General features: G+C 40.1%; 1 protein-coding gene across 1 annotated transcript in view; it reads left to right on the top strand.

Moving 5' to 3' along the window:
- LOC6560987 overlaps positions 1–20,467 on the top strand; it is a 62,352-nt gene that overhangs the window by 14,928 nt on the left and 26,957 nt on the right. The window lies entirely within an intron of this gene.

Genomic DNA, 20,467 nt, shown 5'->3' with positions numbered 1-20,467 from the left:
TTTACGACAATAAGTGGAAAAATATGTGATTCAGAATAAGTGGAAAAGTTGTTTTAACAAATAAATTCAAAAATGTCTTCGATTGATTTATTTTATTATATATTTTCCTTTGACTTCGTTACACAAATTACATTTTTAGTCCTGCAAATCTGGCAATTGGTCGAGTTGGTATTTTATTAGCAAAATATAACTCAATAAAGTCATATTTAACAAGATAATTGCTAACTATTATTTTATTACTATTATGCCAATCAAGTTTTGAGCACATTCTGCCATCCGATTGCCAACTTTATTCACATTCTTTTCCACTCTGATCACAAAACTTTTTGGAATTTTGCAAAGAATATGTTGAGCAGAAGAATAAATGAAAATTAAATAAATTCCGTTCTCACCAAAATAGTTGAGAACTATATATGTTTGTGGAGCAGCTTTCGTGCACAAAACTATTGTGATTTTGTGTCGTCTCATTCTTAAATAGGTTGAAGCACGTGTTGTGGTCTAGTGTCAGAAAAAGGGGCTAAGGTCAGAGAAGCTGTGCTCCTAAAAGGGTTAATTTTAAATTTATTGCTACGCCCTTGTTACATATGCCCCCAAATCCATGCAGAGGGACACCCAGGCAACCAGTTAACATAAGGCGTAGGCGTTGCCATTGAAATTGCCATAGTCATAGTCCAAAATGGTGAAACAACAGCAATTTACACGTACCCCACAACATACACTCGCACACACAGCCAAAAATTTATGTAACGTGAGTTGAGTCCTCTGGGAGGGACCTGCATGACGGCTATGACAAGGCGATATTTCTCTCTGCTGCTGCCCGGACACGTTATCTGGGCAACTGGGCGAGGGTTCGCGCGGTTGTGGCCAGGTTGTACTTTATTTTATTGCTTTAATAAATATAAAATGCGTTGCGCTTTCTTTTTTTATCTCTCTCTCTCTCTCTCTCTCTCTCTCTCTCTCTCTCTCTCTGTGTGTCTCTGCCTATCTCTCCGGCTTTCTCTTTTATTTACGCTCCAGTAACTGTGCACGGTTAATGTCATAGTTTCTTGCAATTAGCTGCGTGTTGCTGGGAAGGAGACAGAAGTGGGGTAGATGACAGCTCTCAATCTTAGGCTCAAACTTAATTGGGCGCTGCTAAATATGTTGCCACACAAGCAAAGATAATTTACCTCATTGTTCTTTGCTGTTGCCAACATAAATTTTAATTAATCATAAAAATGCGCATGAAAATGCCACAGGTTCGGAAGCTGTATTCTACTCGTATTGTATGCCGCTGTTTTGCTTTCATATTTCGCTGTTGTTCTCGTTGCTCTTGTTATTGTTATGGTTGTTGTTGTTGTTGTTGCTTTGTAAATAGCGCACGCTGTCTTGAGAAATTCATATACGTGTTTAATAATAAATCACAAGATGCTGCCGCGTCAAGGTCGCAACAGCAACAGAAACAGAAACAGCAACAGCAACAGCGGAAGCAACAGTAAAGTCTGCCCCATTCATTTTGCTTAGCCAGTGGGACAGTTGCAACGTTTGATTTTCATTAGCCGACTCACAAACACAATCGCACACACACACACACACACACACCCAGACGCAGAGATTCACACAGACAGCGGCTTGTGAGAAGCCTGCTGACAATGTGAATGCCAGGAAAATGGCGCCATATAAAAGGATTGTTGCCAGCTAAGAAAATTTAATTAAAATCATCATGCCCCAATGCTGGCCCTGATTTCTGTTGCTCTTCATTGCTCTTCTCGCTTCTCGCTTCTCACTTCTCTCTGCCACCGCGCACTGGCATCTGTTTGTTATATCAATTAATCAGACAGACTTTCGCACCGCCACATTTTTATCAGCAGGATGTTTGCCTCAACTAATTTGTTGAATTTTGCGGCATGTATATAATTTTATGACTGAATTTCCTGTTGTCCTTCCAGTTGTCTCGCAGCAACATATAGAAGCCCAATACAGTGCATAAATTCAAATAGTTTCAACACTCGGGCAGTGAGTTCTCTGATTTCTATGGCATTTAATTAAAGTTAATAAAACTTTCGTGCAGATATCTGCTCATTTTGTTGGCAGCATCAGTTAAATCACAAGCATTAAAATAAATACTATTGCAGAAGCGAATTTAAATTTATTGAGATCTGATATATTATATATGATGACATGATTTATTAATTACCTACTTACCTTATTATCTGAATTAAATCTATGAAAATGCAAAGGTATTTTTCATAATATATTGGCCTCTATATAAATCGATTTATTTAATTATATTATTCATTTAAAAATAATTCATTTAAAAATGTAAATGCATTTAAAAATATATATTATATATCCTCTTACTTTGTGCAGAGAGATAAACCAATAAAGAGGCAAATACCGCGATTAATTTTAAAATTCGATGTCTTTATCATTATTGCTCTACTTAGTTAGTACTGAATAGATGAACTGAACTGTATTAAATCTTCAGCAGCATCATTTTTTATTTATTTATATATATAAATTTCTTTCTTTTTTTGTGCAGTCCTTATAGGTCTCGCTTTTGTTGCGGCTGCTGTTCGATGTTGATAAATATTTGAGCGCAAATCTGTGCAACGTTCTGTGGAAAGCAACTGATTTAATGGTTATTACACTGTTGTTGCTGCTGTTGCATCCACAGCACTTGCCAGACAGATTTAAGCAGCTTGGCTCAGCTTGAGAGCTGCTCTTCGTAGTTTCCTTGACGTACGACAAGTGGTGCAGCCTTAGGTTTTTATTTTTCCAACTGATTGCTGTCTGATTGGTGGTGGGCATCGCGGGGTGGGTAGGGCATCGAGGTTGTTGATAAAGTTTCCTGGCTATTTTGATTCATTAAAATTTTATTTGAAAATCAACCAAAATGCTGTCGTAATTCTTGGTAGCTCTTTCTTTTGCCAGCCATTGTCTTGGAGCCAGAGCCAGAGCCAGAGCACTGGCACTTGAACAAGTACGCCAGTAAGCAAAACAAAGAATTGTAGTTGTTTGAGTAGAGTACAAGGATGTTGTGGAGCAAAGTTTATTTATAAAAGATCTATATAAATATAGAATAGCTAGAGGCTTGAGCATTTTTCACTTTTGAGATACCAATGTCATATTTCATACATTTAATTCCTGTGCGCCTTATCCAAGTGCGTTTTATTTGACGTTCATAGTTCATACTTCATGTTTTGGCCACCTTTTTCTTTCTTTCTTTTTTTTCTTAACGCTGCCAAGATAAACACACAGCAAGCCAACACAGAGACAGTTCGCAGAGAATAAAAATCGTAGTAAGGCGTACAACATTGTTTGACTTTGCGGATGCCGTGGAGCCGCATCAATTCCCCCCTTCTACTTACATTTTTTCTTCTTGTTGTTTGCACCACTCAGCTCGGTTCTGTTCTGTTCTGTTCTGGTTTACACTTGGCTGGTTATCCCTTCAAAGCACTTTGGCAGTTAAACCGTAAAGATGATAAATGCGAATGTCTTTCAATTTGAGTTCTGCTGCTTGCACCTAGCCCCTTTAGTTAGAGGGACCTGAATTTATGGTTATGCCACTGACCCGAATTAGGCCAGCAACATTTTGCATATTTTCTTTTTCTTTGCTCAGTTTAGCCCCTTGATTTTTTTTTTATTCTATTTTTTACTCTGTTACTCCCGCTCCCTATCTCTCTCTCTCACTCTCGCTCTCTCTTTCTCTCTCTCTCTCTCTGATTGACAGACAGCTGGCAGCCTTCTCTTAGCCTTTTTGGTCTTAAATACGGCAAGTCACATTAATCAACACTTAAACGTTTAATTGCCGTACATTAATCTTGGGCCAGTTCCAGCCTCAAACAGTGGAGCTGTTCTGCCTTCTGTCAATTGTCTCTATATCTCCATGACTTATTTTGTGTGTGAGTGTGTGTGTGTGTGTCTGTGGTTGTCTTTTCTCGAGTGGCTGGCTGCCCACACTCCTCGTTTGTTTTTGTCATTTAGCAATTAACTTTGCGCCTTTCTCACTCTCTCGATTAGCTCATAAACACGCCTCTCGTTTTGGCTGTGCCAAAATTTGTGGCACGCCGGTTGTAAATATTGATGAGGCTACAAGAAGCAGCAGCAAGGAGCAGCAGCCGCAGCAGCAGCAGCAGCCGCAGCAGCAGATAGCAGCTAGCATCACTTGATGGACTCTTGCCAAAATGATGTTGCAGCTTATGCTGCTGGCACGCAGCTGTCGCCGTTTTTGATTGAAATATGAGCCAGACATTTGCTGCGACCGCCGAACACTACCGCAACGGCGCCGAGAGCTCCCCGCCCACCCAATCAGCCAGCCACCCATCTACTGAAAGTCAAAGCAGCGCAATTGAGTTAATTAATTTTCACGTTGACATTTCATTCGTTGTATATTTAATGAGCGGGTGCCGCTTACTGGCCTCGCTCCATGTCAATTTCCATGCTTATTTACATATTTACAGAAGCGTTCGTGTACATATGTATGTATATAGGGAGTTAAATGTATTTTACACCGCCCACAAATGGTTCCACACATATTTGTGGCCTGACATTGGCTTCCTTTTTTGCCTTTCGTCCCTGTTTCCTGTTTCACTCGCTTTTCCTGCGTACCGCACTCTGCTCACTTCTGTGCTGTTGACTCGTTTTTCAAAATGTTGTGGCAAAGTTAAGCCCGCAGCAGTCAACGCGAAGAAAATATAATTTCATTTTTCCATTGCATATCCAATAAGCAGGCCAGGCGTTACTTCAAATGTCAAACTTATTGCATCAACAAACAAGAAAAAAAAAAAGTTTGAAAAAAGCCTGAAAAAGAAGTTGACAAGTGTCTATAAATAACGTAGACTTGACTATCAGCTACCCTTTGCTTCAAATTTTCAAGTTTAGGCTGGAAAAAATACATTTTAATTCAAATAAAGAAGAATCGAAATCCCTTGGAGAAGAAAACCAAGGATAATTTATTACACATGAAGTAAAAAATGAATCATTAGCGATACTTGAAACCCCGTTTCCATTGCTCCATAATAATATATCAGAGTCTTATTGATTTTTTTTTTATAATTGGGGTCGTCCTCTAACGGATAAATTGTAGCTGTTTCTCTGATTTTCGTATGCTTTCCACAGGCATAGTAAAAATAAGAGCACCAAACGTTATTCAGCTGGGAAATTGATTTGTATTGAATTGTAATATTTTGTATGTAAACATTTTTGCTGAAATCAATAATTCTAGAGACAAGTTCCAATAAATTTGTGTGTGTGCCTTGAATGCTGTCCTAGATGCTTTAAATAATATATTTGCATAGAGATGGCAGGAAAACATTGTACTTTTTGGTATTCTGTTAACTAAAGATTTAATATGCCCACTGAGCAATTGAAGTGCGGCATATAAAAAGAGATCAAAACAATAATAACATTTACAGGCCGCATAATCTATGAAATGCCCAGAAACTTGCCACTTGCAACTTGCCACTCGCCACTCGCCACTTTTGTTTGCCGGCAGCTTCTCAGTTAAAGTCTCCCACTCTCTCAGTTTGTTGTATTCTAGTGTTTGGTTGCCTTCAAAGGCGAAACTTTGACTATTTGCCTCGGCACTTGTCTTTTATTTTTGCCGACACTAAAGTACATGGTTGCTGCTGTTGCATATAGTTTTTATTCACCACTTTTTTTTCAATTTGTTGTATGTATTTATGTAAATAAGTTTTGCACTGCCTGCCATTTATTTGTTGTTGCTGGGGTGCTGCTGTTGCTGCTGCTGTTGCTGCTGCTGCTGCCTTGTTATCGCACAAGGATGTTGTTCCAACTTTTACAAATGTTGGTGCTGTTGTTGGGAAAATGACAAGAATCTACATGTTGTCTGGCACAGGAGACACAAGTGTTGCTAGCAACGTTGTTTGAATATGTTGTAAAAGAAAACGCAGCCAGTTCGGCCTCAGCAGGACACAAAGTAATAAAGCTCGAGTGACTTTTGTGCTGCTGTTGTCGAAACTTTAATTATCACCGTGTGTGTGCACGCTTGTGGTCTTTCATTCACCCAGCCACAGAGCAAACGGGTGCACTATTTGAGTTGTACAAAAAACTTTCAGTCTGCATAGTTTTTATTGCATACACACACACACACACACACACATCGACGTACACAACACACAACCCAATCCGTTGGTTCCCATTTTATTTGTGGCTTTTCAAAATAGTTTTCTTCTTTCTATGTAGTGAAAATCACGCAAAAAGCCCCAGCTGCCGTTCCATACCGCATTTGTGTGGTCAATAAATGTTGCATACTTCGCGGCGCAAAAAGATTTTCATAGAGAGATCACGCATACGCCATGTGCGCCACGTACGCCACAATCGTTATGCATATGCAAAGCAATCAACACAAAACCACTTGGAAGTCAACGAGCAATATTCCCACATGCAGTCCAGTGCACATTAGGCGACCAAATCAGACGCATAGAGTTTTCACCAAAAAATTGTGGCACTGCCAGACTCATGAGTTTTGATTGCTGCTGGCATTTGTGCTTTGCATACCATTTCCATTAATTACACAAAATGTTCAGCTGAAATGCAACAAAATGTTATCTTGAATGCGAAGAAATTACGAGCAGGTAAAACTTCTGTTACGCTCATTACTAGGTGTGTGTGTGTGTGTGCTAAATGATGCCACGTGCAGCGCATTGAGAAGCAATTTTACATTTTGCCAATGCAACACCATCAATTTGCAATACTGATGTATTCGAAAATGATTTCGTATCATTTAATCTTTGCAACTAGCTGCCAGCAGCTGGGACAACTTGATTGCAAATTTAGCAACACAACTCACTTGCTGTCATCTGCTGCTGGCAGTTGTTAGTTGTTCGTAAGGTGCACACAACAGTACCATAGGCAGTCTTGGGTGTAGAACCGAACCGAGTGTGTTCTCAGTTTGTTTGTTCCGTATCAGTTGGCACGTAGAACTGATGCAGCTGCAAGGCACGTTTCGGTTTCAATTAAAGCATCGTTACAAGCCCGCAAATTCGGCAAAGTTGGCAGCCATAAGCGGCAGCTAAGTTGCAAAACTGGAGAGATGAGAACTGAAGCTGCAACTATATTGAGCGCTCCACTTCGAGGCGCACTTTCCGAATGCACAAGAAGCACATGTTGAAAATACAATAAATATGTGCCTGTATGTGTATGCTTTGAGTGCGCTGGTCTGCAAGTCTGTCTCTATGTGTGTGTGTGTGTGTGTGTGTGTGTGTGCACAAGTGCAAGTGTTACAAGGCCAAAAGTTTTGCAGCATTGGCACAAAACGCGCAGCACGTGGCGTTTTCTTTTATATATTTGCAGGTTTTACCCGCTTACAATATCCCCTTGAATATGTGTGTGTTTTTATGTGTGTGCGTGTGTGTGTGTGGGTTAGTTTGTGTGTGTATTTGTGCGTGGGCGCGTCGCATTTAAGCCTCAAATGCGCCTTGGGGTAAACCATCTTATGGGCAAGTACGTGGCTGACTTTAATGGAAAGCGAGCGTAAAATCGCTTTTAATGCCAAAAGAATATCTTGCCATTTTTTCTATTTCTTTCGTATTTCTTTTTTTTTTTTTGAATACCCTGCAGCTTAGCACAGAAGCAGCTGTTTAACGTTGGCTGGAAAGAGAGCGTTATTGTCTTAAATGTGCTAGCGAACTTCATATGCATCCACATACCACATTTGTCCTAGTTGAAGGTTAAATAGATCTGCTGATTAAGTTAGAGCTTAATAACAGTTTGGCATACATCAACTTCACTTTTATCTGTAAGCTATTAAATGGTTTTTATTCTATTTTATTTATTCTATTTATAGACATGATTCATATTGATCACAAAAAAGTCGTATGTAATTCATTCAATTTAAATTCTTACAACTAATTCGTAATTATGAGTTATGCGGCGATTAGATGAGCTTTCTATAACTCAACAGGCCATCTTGAAGTCGTTCATTTCTGGTCTAATTTGCCAGCTTGTCTGTTTTCTACTGGCGACAGCTGCATTAATTTGCCTGTCATGACTTTAGCTTGGTTTATGCCACACACTGAAATTTTTGCTGGCCTGCAGACAGCTGCTCTTTGCGTTTTGCTTAATTGCGTTTCTTTAAGCAGGTTTGCAACCCTGAAAATGGTTAAACATTTGCAATCAATGCTGATTGCTGCATGCCTCAGCGAATTCCCATTGTTCGCCAACTGAAAACTACCTTTGCAGAGCTCGTGCCATGGTTATGGGCGAAAACTCCCAGCTGCTGTTATTAGGTGGTTGGTGTGAACACAAATATTTTCAAAGAAAACATTTGGCTTTTCATGCGGCAACTGGCCTTTTCTCTACCATATTTCTGTCTCGCTCTGCTTTGATATGGTTGTCGGTACGGTTTTTCAATGGGTCGTGCGTTAAATTTATTGGCATGGAATTTTAATTGGATGATTATGTAGTGCAGGCGGCCACGTGCCAATTTGATGGCATGTTATTATGAATTCAAAGCCAGAACTATGGGCATGTGTGCCCCAAGTTGTGTTTGGCCTTAATTGCAATTTGTGAGCCATAGACAAATATTTCGATGTGGCCCCAAGATACTGTAGAGTCATAGATAAGCCACTAAGTGTTAGCGTGGGCGATAAGTCCGCAGGCACAACAAGCACAGCTCACAACAAAGCAACAACACAGCAGCAACACAGCAGCAACACAGCAACAACACAGTAACAACACAGCAACAACCAAGGCACAAGAACAACAACAACTCTCACATTGACTGCCATTATGGCTACAGCTTCAGCTCCAGTTGTTACTACTGACTCTTTCTGCTGCCCTTCCTTCCAGCTGTCCTATCGCTCTATACACTGAGCAAACAAAACAAGCATAAAATATTTGAAGCGAAATCCAGACGGGTTTCGAAATTTATCGAAGCCAACGAACGATTTATTTATATTACAAAGAAAGAGCAAACAATGACCAAGGAAAGCATTTTAGAAAAGTGCCTGCTTTTCACACAGCTTTAAGTGCACCCATAACTATTTCAACTTATGCACGCTTTTTAAATGTATATTAATTAAATAGTATTAATTCAAAAAAGAGATAAAAAAAAACATTAAACTTAATTCAGAGCTCAACTACGCTACTCATCGCACAGAATAGATTAGTGCAACAGCAGCGCTCAAGTTTTAGAATCTCATTTGCAAATGCGAAACCTAATGTAAATGTTTTGGTTGCTTAAACTGGCTGGAGAAATGTGAAAATGATGGGTGGGCGGAGGGGTTGGTGCATCACGTTCTCTGCCAGTTGTGAAATTGTTGATTTTTCGCAGTGTAGCATTGCGTACGTGTGCGGCATAGCTCATATATAATGATGTGGTCTCCACTCGCTTGGCCATTGTGTGCTCTCGAGCGTGAAATGTATGACAAAGAGAACAGAAGCGGTAGCTGTAGCTGTTGCAAGACTGGGGTTGGGGTGGCAGGTTGTGTGTGAGCTAAAAATATACATGACAGCGAAAAACCCGAGAAAATCAACACTAAAAGCAAAGCAGCTGCCGTCGCAGTACTTTTAACCCCACTGGCAATGTCGCCATGGCAGACGGTGGGGCGAACAACTCGGCTGCGAGCAATCCAATAACAAATTATATGCAGAAGACAATTGGGTCCTTTATTGCCCAACAACTTTTATGCGAAAAGTACAAAATGATTTACGATTATGTTGATAAAATGGCTTAAATAGTATTTTCATTTCTTAACGCTCGAGTGCACTTTGGAGAGCAACCAAACGACAACGATGTGGCCTGGCTAAAAGCACAGATTCACACATAGACACGCACGCACACACACACACAACAGCACAGCAGTACACACACACACACACACCAATGCACACACACACTAGCAGTTTCAATTGTCTTCTGGCGCATGATTTGTTTGCGCTTAAGCAGTGGCGACAGCAAAAAGACGACATCTCTTCCTCTTCTTCTCATTCTCCTTTTTTGTAGCATGCTTTTGTGTGCACACACAACACACACACACACACACACACACAGATACACACGTATGCACACGCCTCTTTATATGCATATGTATAAGCGAATTTATTCATGATGCTGTCTTTGCCTTCAGTCGCCTGCTGTCTTCAGATTTTTTTTTATTTTTCCCCCTTTTTTTTTTTGTGTTGCTGCCGCTTAAAGTCATCTTGGGAGTTTCTTAGTTTTCAGCTTGGACTGCCGCCCACACATATTAAATATCATCTTTTGGCTTGCAGACTTGCCACACTCACATATATATGTATTAAATAATTAATTTTACGGGCTGTTTGGGATGTGTACATGTGGCACATAGCACCTTGAGTTGGGCCTTCAGCTGTACAAGTCGTCCTATTTTGAATGCAGGGACAACAAGCAGCTGACAGCCACAACCACATTTCACTGCATCTGCATCCGTATCCGTATCTGTATCTGTATCTGTATCAGAATATGTATCTGTACTTACATCTGCAGAAGTGCACATATTGATTGCATTCTGGTTTATGCGCAGCATTTGAGTTACTGTGACAGCATTCAGTGTATATAAAATATGAAAGCATTCACTTGCACCTGGCCATAATTGAATAATGTAACCACAAAAGGATTCATTTCCTTGGCTAGTCTCTAGTTTTTGTTAGATGGCCAGACGTTGACAGCTTCTTTCATGGCTGCTCAGGTATTCATAATGAGCATTAAGGCTCGGCGTGACTTTATTACCGGGCTCTTGGCTCTATGAAAGGTTATGTGCATACGATGCGTAGACGTCATGCGGTCAGTCATGCCAAATGGAGGCCATAAAGCAGTAAATGCAATTACTTTCTCTCTACGCACAATTGATTTTCTATCGCTGCTCACGCCAAGCCAAGCAAATTGGCCGGAAAATAATTGCAAATACGCCAACGGAATAGTTTACTGTGGCAATATGCGTATACATATTATGCATAGAACATAAATCACAGCTGGTCCAAGGCAATCAATTTATCATTGACCTTGTGCTGGGAATAGAAAATTGAGGCACATTTAACTGAATTAACATAATAGCAAAATGTAGACAAGTGTTGAAACTTTTGCAAGTGATTTATTTTTAGAGTTGGTACAAAATTAAGGAAATCAATTCTCAAAGCTCTCCACTGGTGTCCATAAATTCTTGTCTAATTTATGTGAATATTTTCTCTCCAAAGTTTCTTAAATTTATGTATTGAATTGCCGACATAATCTTTATGCAAATAAATAAAGAGTTTATATTTGAATCCACCTGATTTGAATTGATGTCTTTTATTCTTTAATTTGAATTTGACTGACACTGATACTGACCTACTTGAATCTACTTATTGATTAGATTTCAAGACATGAACAAAACTCTTAGTTTTATATACAATTAATCTAGCTTTCACATCCATTAGCTGCCGTCGCATTTCACCATCGTGCTCTTCAAATATGTACTAGTCTCATAAATAACATGTTCTCCGGCTTGGCTGTACATTACGTGGCTAATTACTTAAGACCTTGCATGCGATATGTTTGTCTCCGCTAAGTTGTCAAACATCACGCCCGCCCGCAACTAAGTAAACCATAAACTGTTCTTAAGCCAAGAAGTTGGCCCATTTCTATAGGATCCCGTTCCATTCCCCGTCCAAATGATGTTTGCATGCCTAACAGCATTTGCATTAATGATGAATTTGGCTGGTTGCTTAGTCATAAGCCAGGTGCTAGGACAGACCTGCTGACTCACATAGCGGGCGTCTCAATGGATCACGCCCAACATCCAGTGAACGCGCGATGCGTAATTTGTTTGTACAGTTTGTACTTGGCGTTGAATTATGCATGGACAAATGGAGGGGGGTAGGGTTGTCGGTGGCATGCCACAACTGGTTGGCCTAGGGCTAAGAGGGCAGCACTTAATTGGATTTCGATTTTGTACTTGTGACACGCACTGAAATGAACAACAACAAGTGTAACAATTGGACATGTGAACAGTTGCCAACGTCGGCGATTAACTTAATTAATGTCACACTAATGACGGCTCAATGCGATTATGTTGACAACTGCAGCAGCAATAGCAGCCACAATCAGCACCCAAAAGCAAATGAAATTCAGACTGAAATAAGGCTGTAAATAAATTGAAAATTTAATCAAAAACTCGACATCAAATAGCAGCGCTAAATGATGCATATCAAATGAATCGACTCTGTGATCCACATTGTGAATAAGCTGCTTTCTGAGGGCCAAGAGAATAAGCTGCTAATTAGTTTTGCCATCTGGCGTTGAGCTCGCTTTGAGTTGCATCGATTTCCAGTTATCGGGAAATCAGGTCGTTAACCAAATCTCTTTCGTTCGCCCTATGTATATATATATATATATATGTAGTCGCAGAAAGTTGTTCAATCTGCTAGAGTAAAGCCAACAATAGACAGCTAGCGGCAGTCTATCACGTGTCCTTCATTGGACCAATTGAGAATGCAAATCTGTCGTTCGCTTGTGGCTCTTGCTCATCAGTTAGCCTGATTCTGGGCTTCAGTCGGGCGCCAGCCTGTCATCGCCATTTCCACTAACAGCCTATAATCGCAACTTAACATGCTTGCCACAATGGCAGCGAGAGCAGCAGCAATAGAAGCTACCGAAGCATCAGTGCAAACATCCTCCAAGCCGGATATCGCAGATAAACCCCACACTTTTTTGGTTACCGCAGTTGCGATACTCTTGTTGCAGCTCTATGATAATACACATTATACAATTATTAAATAATTCTAAATGTCCGTAAAACCAATTTCTTTTCGATATACTTCTCGCATTGAAAATAAGCGCTATAAAACTGTAGCTAGAAATCTGTTAAATCTTGAAAATATTGATTTATTTACTTGATCCACTGACTTCTATGGTTCTTTATGTTTACAATAACTCAATAAGGGTGTTATAGTTTTAATTTTACAATATATTTTAGCGTAACACGTCACACGACATGATTCGAATACCCTGTAGCAAAAAGTGTGACAAGAGGTGCTGTCTCCCTTGCACATATGCTGTCAGTAACTGGATGCCAGTGCTGCCATTGCCTGCACTGCTCGACCTCAGCTTGTTTGTTGCACCTCAGCGCTTCCGAGCAGGCTCTGCTAAATGACACGCAAACACCCACACACATACACCAACGCACACACACACATACATTGGGGAATAGGCACAACGAGCAAGCTTCGTGTCGAGTGCGTTGAACAGAATTTTGTAGCTTTTGTTTTGCGGCTCAAGCCACTCAGCTTGTTTTATATGCGCTTATCTCTAGCTACTGCTGAATACACACATATGTAAGTGTAAGTGTGTGTGGGTGTGGGCATGTGTATGTGTGTCTGGGGACACAGCACAGTTGCCATTTTGTTGGCTTTCTTGCAAGAGGTCCTTGTGCCTGAGCGACGTTTACAAACATGCAGTCGAGTGGGCGGCCAAGTGTCATTGTTGCTAGAACATTTTTGAAGCTGTGCCTTCTGCCTTTTGAATACCAATACCTGAGTAACTGTTATGCTGCCTCGTCTTCACTCGTCCCACTCAGCTCATTTCTGCACTCTCTCTATATCTATCTCTATCTCTATCTCTCTCTTTCTCAACTCCCCTCCAAACTCGTGGACAACGCTTGAGCAGAAATTGTAGCATACTTTTTTGGGACTGCGCTCAAAATATGCAGACCGCAATTTGCATGAGACAAAAATGTAATTTGTATAACATACCAGAATACATATGACTTTCTCCCTCTCTCTCTCCCACACACACATATTCTCTTATTCGCTACGGGTTAAAACCAGCATAAATGCTGACCACAATGCTAGTCATTTTTTTGTTGAATTCTAAGTTGCACATTCGCGGCATAGGTTCCATTTTGGTTTTTGTGCGCCAGTAACTTGCAATGTTTCTTTGAGGCACATTTCCATTGCAATTCTAATATCACTCGCAACATGAACAACAGCAACAACAAACACAATAGGCAGCTGTATTATCAAAAGAAAGGAACTGAAGTCAACATAAGTGCCGGGCCGACAAGTGAAAAAGGCGAAGGCGAAAAAATATTTGCGCTGCTAGAAATTGACAACTGTTTGCGTAGTTGAGAGTGTTTGCCTGCCAAAGGGGGTTGGTGTGGGGGATGTTGGTGTTGGCTGCTAGTTGCTAAATGGCTGCTGAAAGCGGAAATTTGACACTCTCATTCTCACTTTCACTTACCAAATTGACTGCTCTGTGTGAGTGGGGCTGGTCTGGGAGTTGAATGTTTAAGCTGGTTTTGCTAGATGCTCGTTGCTCGTTGCTCGTTTCTCGTGCCACTGAGTTCAGTTTCCCTGCAGCCATAGCGCGTAATATCAGCTTACTTTTTAATGGCATGGCTGGCAGTCAATTATGTAGTCTTCTAAGCCAACCATCGCAGCTAAGATATGCAATTAAAGCAGCCAGACAACTTTGGATGCGATGGCAAAACTATTTGATTACCAATTGATGTTTTCATGACAACCAACAAACAAAGTGCCAATTGGATACACTTCTATCTGTCTTGTCGCCGCTCAAAGTCAAAGGCAGCATCACATTAACAATTTACGCAGAAATAAACTTTAATTACTGACTAAGTGGGAAAACATGCATCAAACACAGCTCAACATCGCAGAATAACAGTTTCAAACAACAAAGCTTAGCAGTCAATTTTTAATATTGTTGTTCATCTGAAGTTTGCGCCAGAAACCAATTTTAGGTCAATAAAATTTTATACTTAAAGTTCGACTTTATAGTTTGTAGTTTTAACAAAAGTTGAACTGTTGCAGGTCTTAGGCAGATATTACATTTTAGCATTATAGTTTACCAATAACTTTATTTAACTATTCAATTTATAATTGAGAGACTGCTTAGTGACTTTTTCAACTTGAATCAATAATTTAAGCTCAAACTCTGGCATGCCTCACATCATAAATATGTCCAACGTACGTATTTGAAAACTATTTTTCAACTTTTTCGTTCCTCTGCTCAAAGGCAAGTCGTGTCTGCAAACTGCTGCCTGCTGTCCAATATCTTAGAGTAGGCAGTCATGGTGCTCTTTATTTGTTGTTGTTTTTAACTTGAATCGATATATATTACTTTTGTTACGCTGTTACATAATTATATGAGGCAACGTGACATAACGATGCCCAAAATATATGCATTACATATTTTGACAAGAACTTATTTGCAAAGAGACACACTCAGAAAGTTTTATGTGCCTTTAGAGATTCTCAAACGAACTGGTTATGTGGCAGCCTTCTCGGAGGATGCTCCATGACGCTAACAAGCTGCAGTCGCTGTTAAAGCCTGGCCCATTACCAGCAGCAAAGAGCCAAGCATAATGTGCGAACAGAACTCTACTCAGCCTTCGCGTTGTCCTGCCTCCTGGCGAGATATGCAATTTGTAGACTTGCTGGATGCAGTGGCGCCGCAACTTGCTTAATTTTATATCAAATTTATAACTGACTTATTGGCAGTGGCTGCCAGGCAGCCGACAGACTTTACAGCTCCATTGTGCCATATATGTATTCATTTAGCATCATATAAATTATTACGTATACGTAGCGTGCCTGCGTGGCTCCTTCAGTTTAAGTGCTGTGTACTGTGTACTGTCTGCCAAAGTTTTGCTTGCCGCGAGCATTTTATGACTTAGGTGGGTATTTCTTATATCATGATATTGAGTGACTGAACCTTTAACATGCCCATCAAAAACTGAAATGTTTTGATATGCTGTACAACAACAAAAATGAAAGAAACAACAACAATCTTAAAATGCTACATTTATGCAATTTTATACATTGACAGCTCAGCAATTGTGCTGACCACAAAATATAACCATTTAGCAGCTGGCTGCTTTATATAAATATGTACATATGAATCGAATCTCTTTCTTTTTATACCCATGCAGAGGGTAATATAATTTTGGTTTATTCTGCCTTACTCCCAAAGAGAGAACATTCAGTAATGCTATGATTTATGGTAAGTTTGCTTTTTGGGGACGACTTTTGTATATATTTCATATTTTAAAGTATTATTATATGAAATTATTTTCAGGGAATTTTTAAAGAATATTTTTTCATCCCATAAATAAGTGCGAAGGTGCAAACCATTTTTTTCCGTATGAATTTACCAAAAAAAATGTAATTTTCTCTTCTGTAGGAGATATATTTGATATATATAGTTTTTTTTATATCTGCAAGGGTATTTCAACTTTGGCATTTTCACAGCTTGCCAGATGTTTCATTTTTTTTTTATTTATATTTTTTTTTTTTTGTGCCAAAAGCAATTTCTTAACCTCGAGCTCGGCGTTTTAATAAATTCCGCATAGCTTTGCATTTCCAGCAATCTTGACCACGTTTTTGTTTCTAGCTGTGTGTGAATATATTTCTTCACTTTTTTTTGGCCTTTTGCTGGGTTACAGTATTTTGCCTTAACACTTTATGAAATTTCGCAGGCATTTTTTTTTGCTTGCTAGAATTTTAATGAAAATTTAAATAATTGAATGCGACGGGTTGGTGGATATGGCCAGGTGGCAAAAGTGGCTGCTGCCAGCTGGCAGCGGTAGGCAAGTCACTTGGCTCGAATACGGCGCTGATACTCTTCTATACAATTGCATATTAATGAGCGCCTAAGAGAATTGGCCGTCAGCAGTTTTCAGGCCACTATCCTGAAATTTACTTACTTACTTTGGCCATGCAGCACTTAAGCGATTTCGTCGGTTAAAGCGTGTTATATATTTTATAACAATTTATTTATTTTTTCTTTTTTTTTTTGATTTTTTTTTCTTGTCGGCAAGCAGACGCAGGCTGCTGACAATGACAAATGAATTCTTTTATGGCCGCGACCCGCAGCGGCATTAAAAGTTTCGTGTTAGCAAAAGTGACACCTCGAGTAGGACTATGTGTCGGTGTCAACGATCCTACCGTTACCCAAGCTCACTAACTAAGTGTGCGATTCGGTTATATGTGTGTGTGTGTGTGTGTGTGTGAGCCTTGCTTTGACTGTTAGTTGTGCCTGGCAGTTGAGCGTCGTTGCGAACGTGGCTTAGGCCCCTGACAGGAAGTGGTCTTTGCCACTGTGCAGTCATGTCCTGTCTGACTGCCTGAATCTCGCTTCCTCTTCTCTTCCTGCACGACCTCGCTTCACCCCCGTCTCTGCCGTTGCCTCTCTCAGTCTCTTGTAAGTATTTATGCAGACTCTTTGCCTTTAGTCTGGTGTGCCAGCAATTCACCCCATTTTTATATTCTGGCAGCAGGTATTACCATTTTGTTATGAAATATGTAACCCATAAATTATATATAATCCAGATCAGCATTGCATTACTAGTTCTGCAACAGTCAGTTGCAAAAAAAAATTATATTTGTTGTCGAAACAATGGGTAGAAATGTGATTTGGCGTCTTTCGCTCAGCTCAGATCAGCTCACATACGAAGAATCTGTTGTAATTCTGGCAAAAAGAAATATGAGGGTATGTTTGACTCGGCATATCCCAAAGATAGATGTTTTTTCTGGTTTTCTTCTTCTGCTTTTTTTTGTTCAACGCTGCACGTTTCTGTTTCGTGTGCTGTTTACCAAACGAATTAAATTGTTCGCCTCAAGTGTATTTTGTGCTTTGGCGCACGAGCAACTATGAATGCGAGCAGTTGTTGTTATTGTTGTTGTTGTTGTTATTGTTGTTATTGTTATTATTGTTATTGCCTTTCGGGCTAAAATTTGTTAATCTGCGGCACTCAATCAGAGCGCGCGTTTGCCCTGACAGCAGGTGACTTCTTTTTTTGTTGTTGTGCCACACTAATTATGTACGTGTACGTGTGTGTGTGTCTGTGTGTGTGTGCCTGTGTGTGTGTGTACAGTTCTATAAAGTTGGTATTGGGTTCGATTTGAGTCGTGCTCATACCTGGGCCTACATGATTAACGACTGCACTGGCTGGGCACACGTCGCTCGCATTTGACATCAATTATCGCGCCTCGTGTAACCTTCGATGGGTCGCGGCATATTTGGGTATTACCCAGCGTGGGAGGGTGCATCGATTTTGGAGAGTGAAGCTATGCGCGCCAGGCACGAACGAGACCAACTTAATTGATTTTTTATTAGGCCAAGCAGCTAGACAGGCAGGTAACACGAACACGCGAAAAATGGCTAAAATGCCATGCAGCTAAATATATACATTTTGTATGTGGCACTCAGGCATACAAAGCCAATTGACAGTTTTCAATTTAAGTTGCGGAAATATTGTGATTTCCTGTTAGTGTGCGAGATGATTTATTGTTATTGTTGTTGTTCTTGATGGTGGTAGTGGTACTGGTAGTGGTAGTGGTGTGTGGTAGCTGCTCAAGCGTCAAGCCATGCCACTAGTACTAAACCATATTTTCCGCTCCATTTCCCTGGCCAACAGCTGCATATGCATGCATTTATATACATATATATTTTATTTGCACAAAGTAAAGCAAAGAAGAAAAAACCGCAGCAAGCATTTTGTCACTGCAATAAAAGTTTGCGTGTGAAATGCCGCCGGGCAGAGGCTGGAGTACTCTGGGATGGGGAGTGGGGAATAGGGAATGTGAAGAGCACACACAGCACCAGGTCGGCACTGTCAGAGTTTTGGCCTGTTGTCGACTTAATCAGCAGGGAGCTTGTGGCCCGGTGGCCGGGTGGCACATATGCACTTTAAATGATATATACAGCTAAGCCGCCCGTATGCAAGCTCAAGTAATTAAGTAGATAGCAACTACTCGACACATGTGAGTGTGGGTGCTTCTCTCTGTGTGTTTGTGTATTTGGCTTTAATGAGTATTTATGGCTGTGTGTGAGCCTTCCATTTTAATTAGAAATTCATGCGTTTAGCTGGCTAAGCCTCTGCCAAAGCTCATACACTTCAAAGTTTTTTGCATATTTAAATTTTTGTGGCTGCCTCCTTATGGGCGCCTGCCGCAGTCAGTTGATTGATAAGTCAGTTAGCCAGAAATTCGATTAGGCCGTTCAGTAAAAAAAAAAAATAAAAACAGGTTTGATAAATTACTTTTAAGCTGTCACACGGGTAAAATACAAGTCTCGACCATTTATCACAGAGCCAGTGACCAGTGACCAGTGGCCAGTCCAGGCCAATCGAGCAGTTGAGGAAGTCAGTTGCAAAACCAATCGATGTATGTCTATATTTATAGGCCCATCAATTATAGTGTGCGCCTTCTTTTTTTTTTTACAGTGCATAAAAATAGCAAGGCAAACATGCTAAATTAGATTCGTATGAATTGAGTTGCGTACGCAATTCGAAAACAAAATTCCAATAACGGCAGGCATCTGTAAGAACTGCCACAAACTGTGGAAACATTCATAGAAACACACAAATACGCAAAATAACACACACACACACAAACTGACACAGCTACACTCAAGTCTAAAGCACGTAGCTGGGTGCCCTTCTACTTCGATGAGAGTCAACTGAGTATGTCATTTTATTGAATCAAAAACCACTCAGCTATTGAAAATCAATTTGCAGCTGCAGCTGCTGAGCCAGCTTTTGCTCTCAACTGAACCATAGGGCAGAGCTGAGCAGAGCAGAGCTGAGCAGAGCAGAGCTGAGCAGAGCAGAGCAGTTAAGGAACACCTGTCAGACAGACAAACGGACAGACGGACACCCAGTGTGTGCAAGAAATAGGACAATAAATATTCACATACGCATTCACATACGCCCCAACACATTCACACACTGAGGTCCAAGTCACATCAAGTTGGACACGCACACAATTTTCCACATTTACACTTGCAATAATAATAAAGCGACATAAAAACCGACAAAAAATAAGAAAAACATTAAAAGATGAGTTGGATTTTTGATCGACGAGAAGATACCTCAAAGTATTTATGCTGCTAAGCTATTCATTTTAGCACAAGCTGAAAGATTCAAACTTAGAATGAGTAAAATTAAGAATTTATATATAAATATTATGAAAATATAAATGTTATATCAAAAATCAATACTTATATTAAACTAGATACAATTTACACTAGCCAGATTCTATTTAGCGTTGAGATCGCTGCACTTGTAAAATCAATCGGGTATTTATTGTATATAAGTTAAAGGGTTAGAAATAACTTTCACTAACTGTTCAAAAACTTAACAAAGTCTCATATACCCCACTAGATTATTTGAATGTGTCAGCGACATAAAAAGTAGCAGCTGAATGTAGAATTTGTTTGGCAGCAGAAAATGCAATGCCATTTGAGGTATGCTGATCAGCAGTTCTCGCACACGTTGCTTTTTAAACCAATTCCAAATCGAGTTAAGGGCACAAGGACATGCCTCACACACACACACACACACACACACACAGAGAAACCCATACACATTCAGTCTCATACAAATTGCTGGCTGACAACCATTCACCTGTATGCAAAATGAAGCGGCAATGCCACTGAAAATTGATGGCAGTCACGTAGAATGTCAGGCAGCAAGAAGAAAATCCATAAAACACAAGTAAAAACTTGAGG

Source organism: Drosophila grimshawi, unplaced genomic scaffold (genome assembly GCF_018153295.1).
Source record: "Drosophila grimshawi isolate 15287-2541.00 unplaced genomic scaffold, ASM1815329v1 contig_1369, whole genome shotgun sequence".
In the NCBI taxonomy this organism is placed as follows: Eukaryota; Metazoa; Arthropoda; class Insecta; order Diptera; family Drosophilidae; genus Drosophila; species Drosophila grimshawi.
This window is presented reverse-complemented; position numbering and strand designations above follow the sequence as displayed.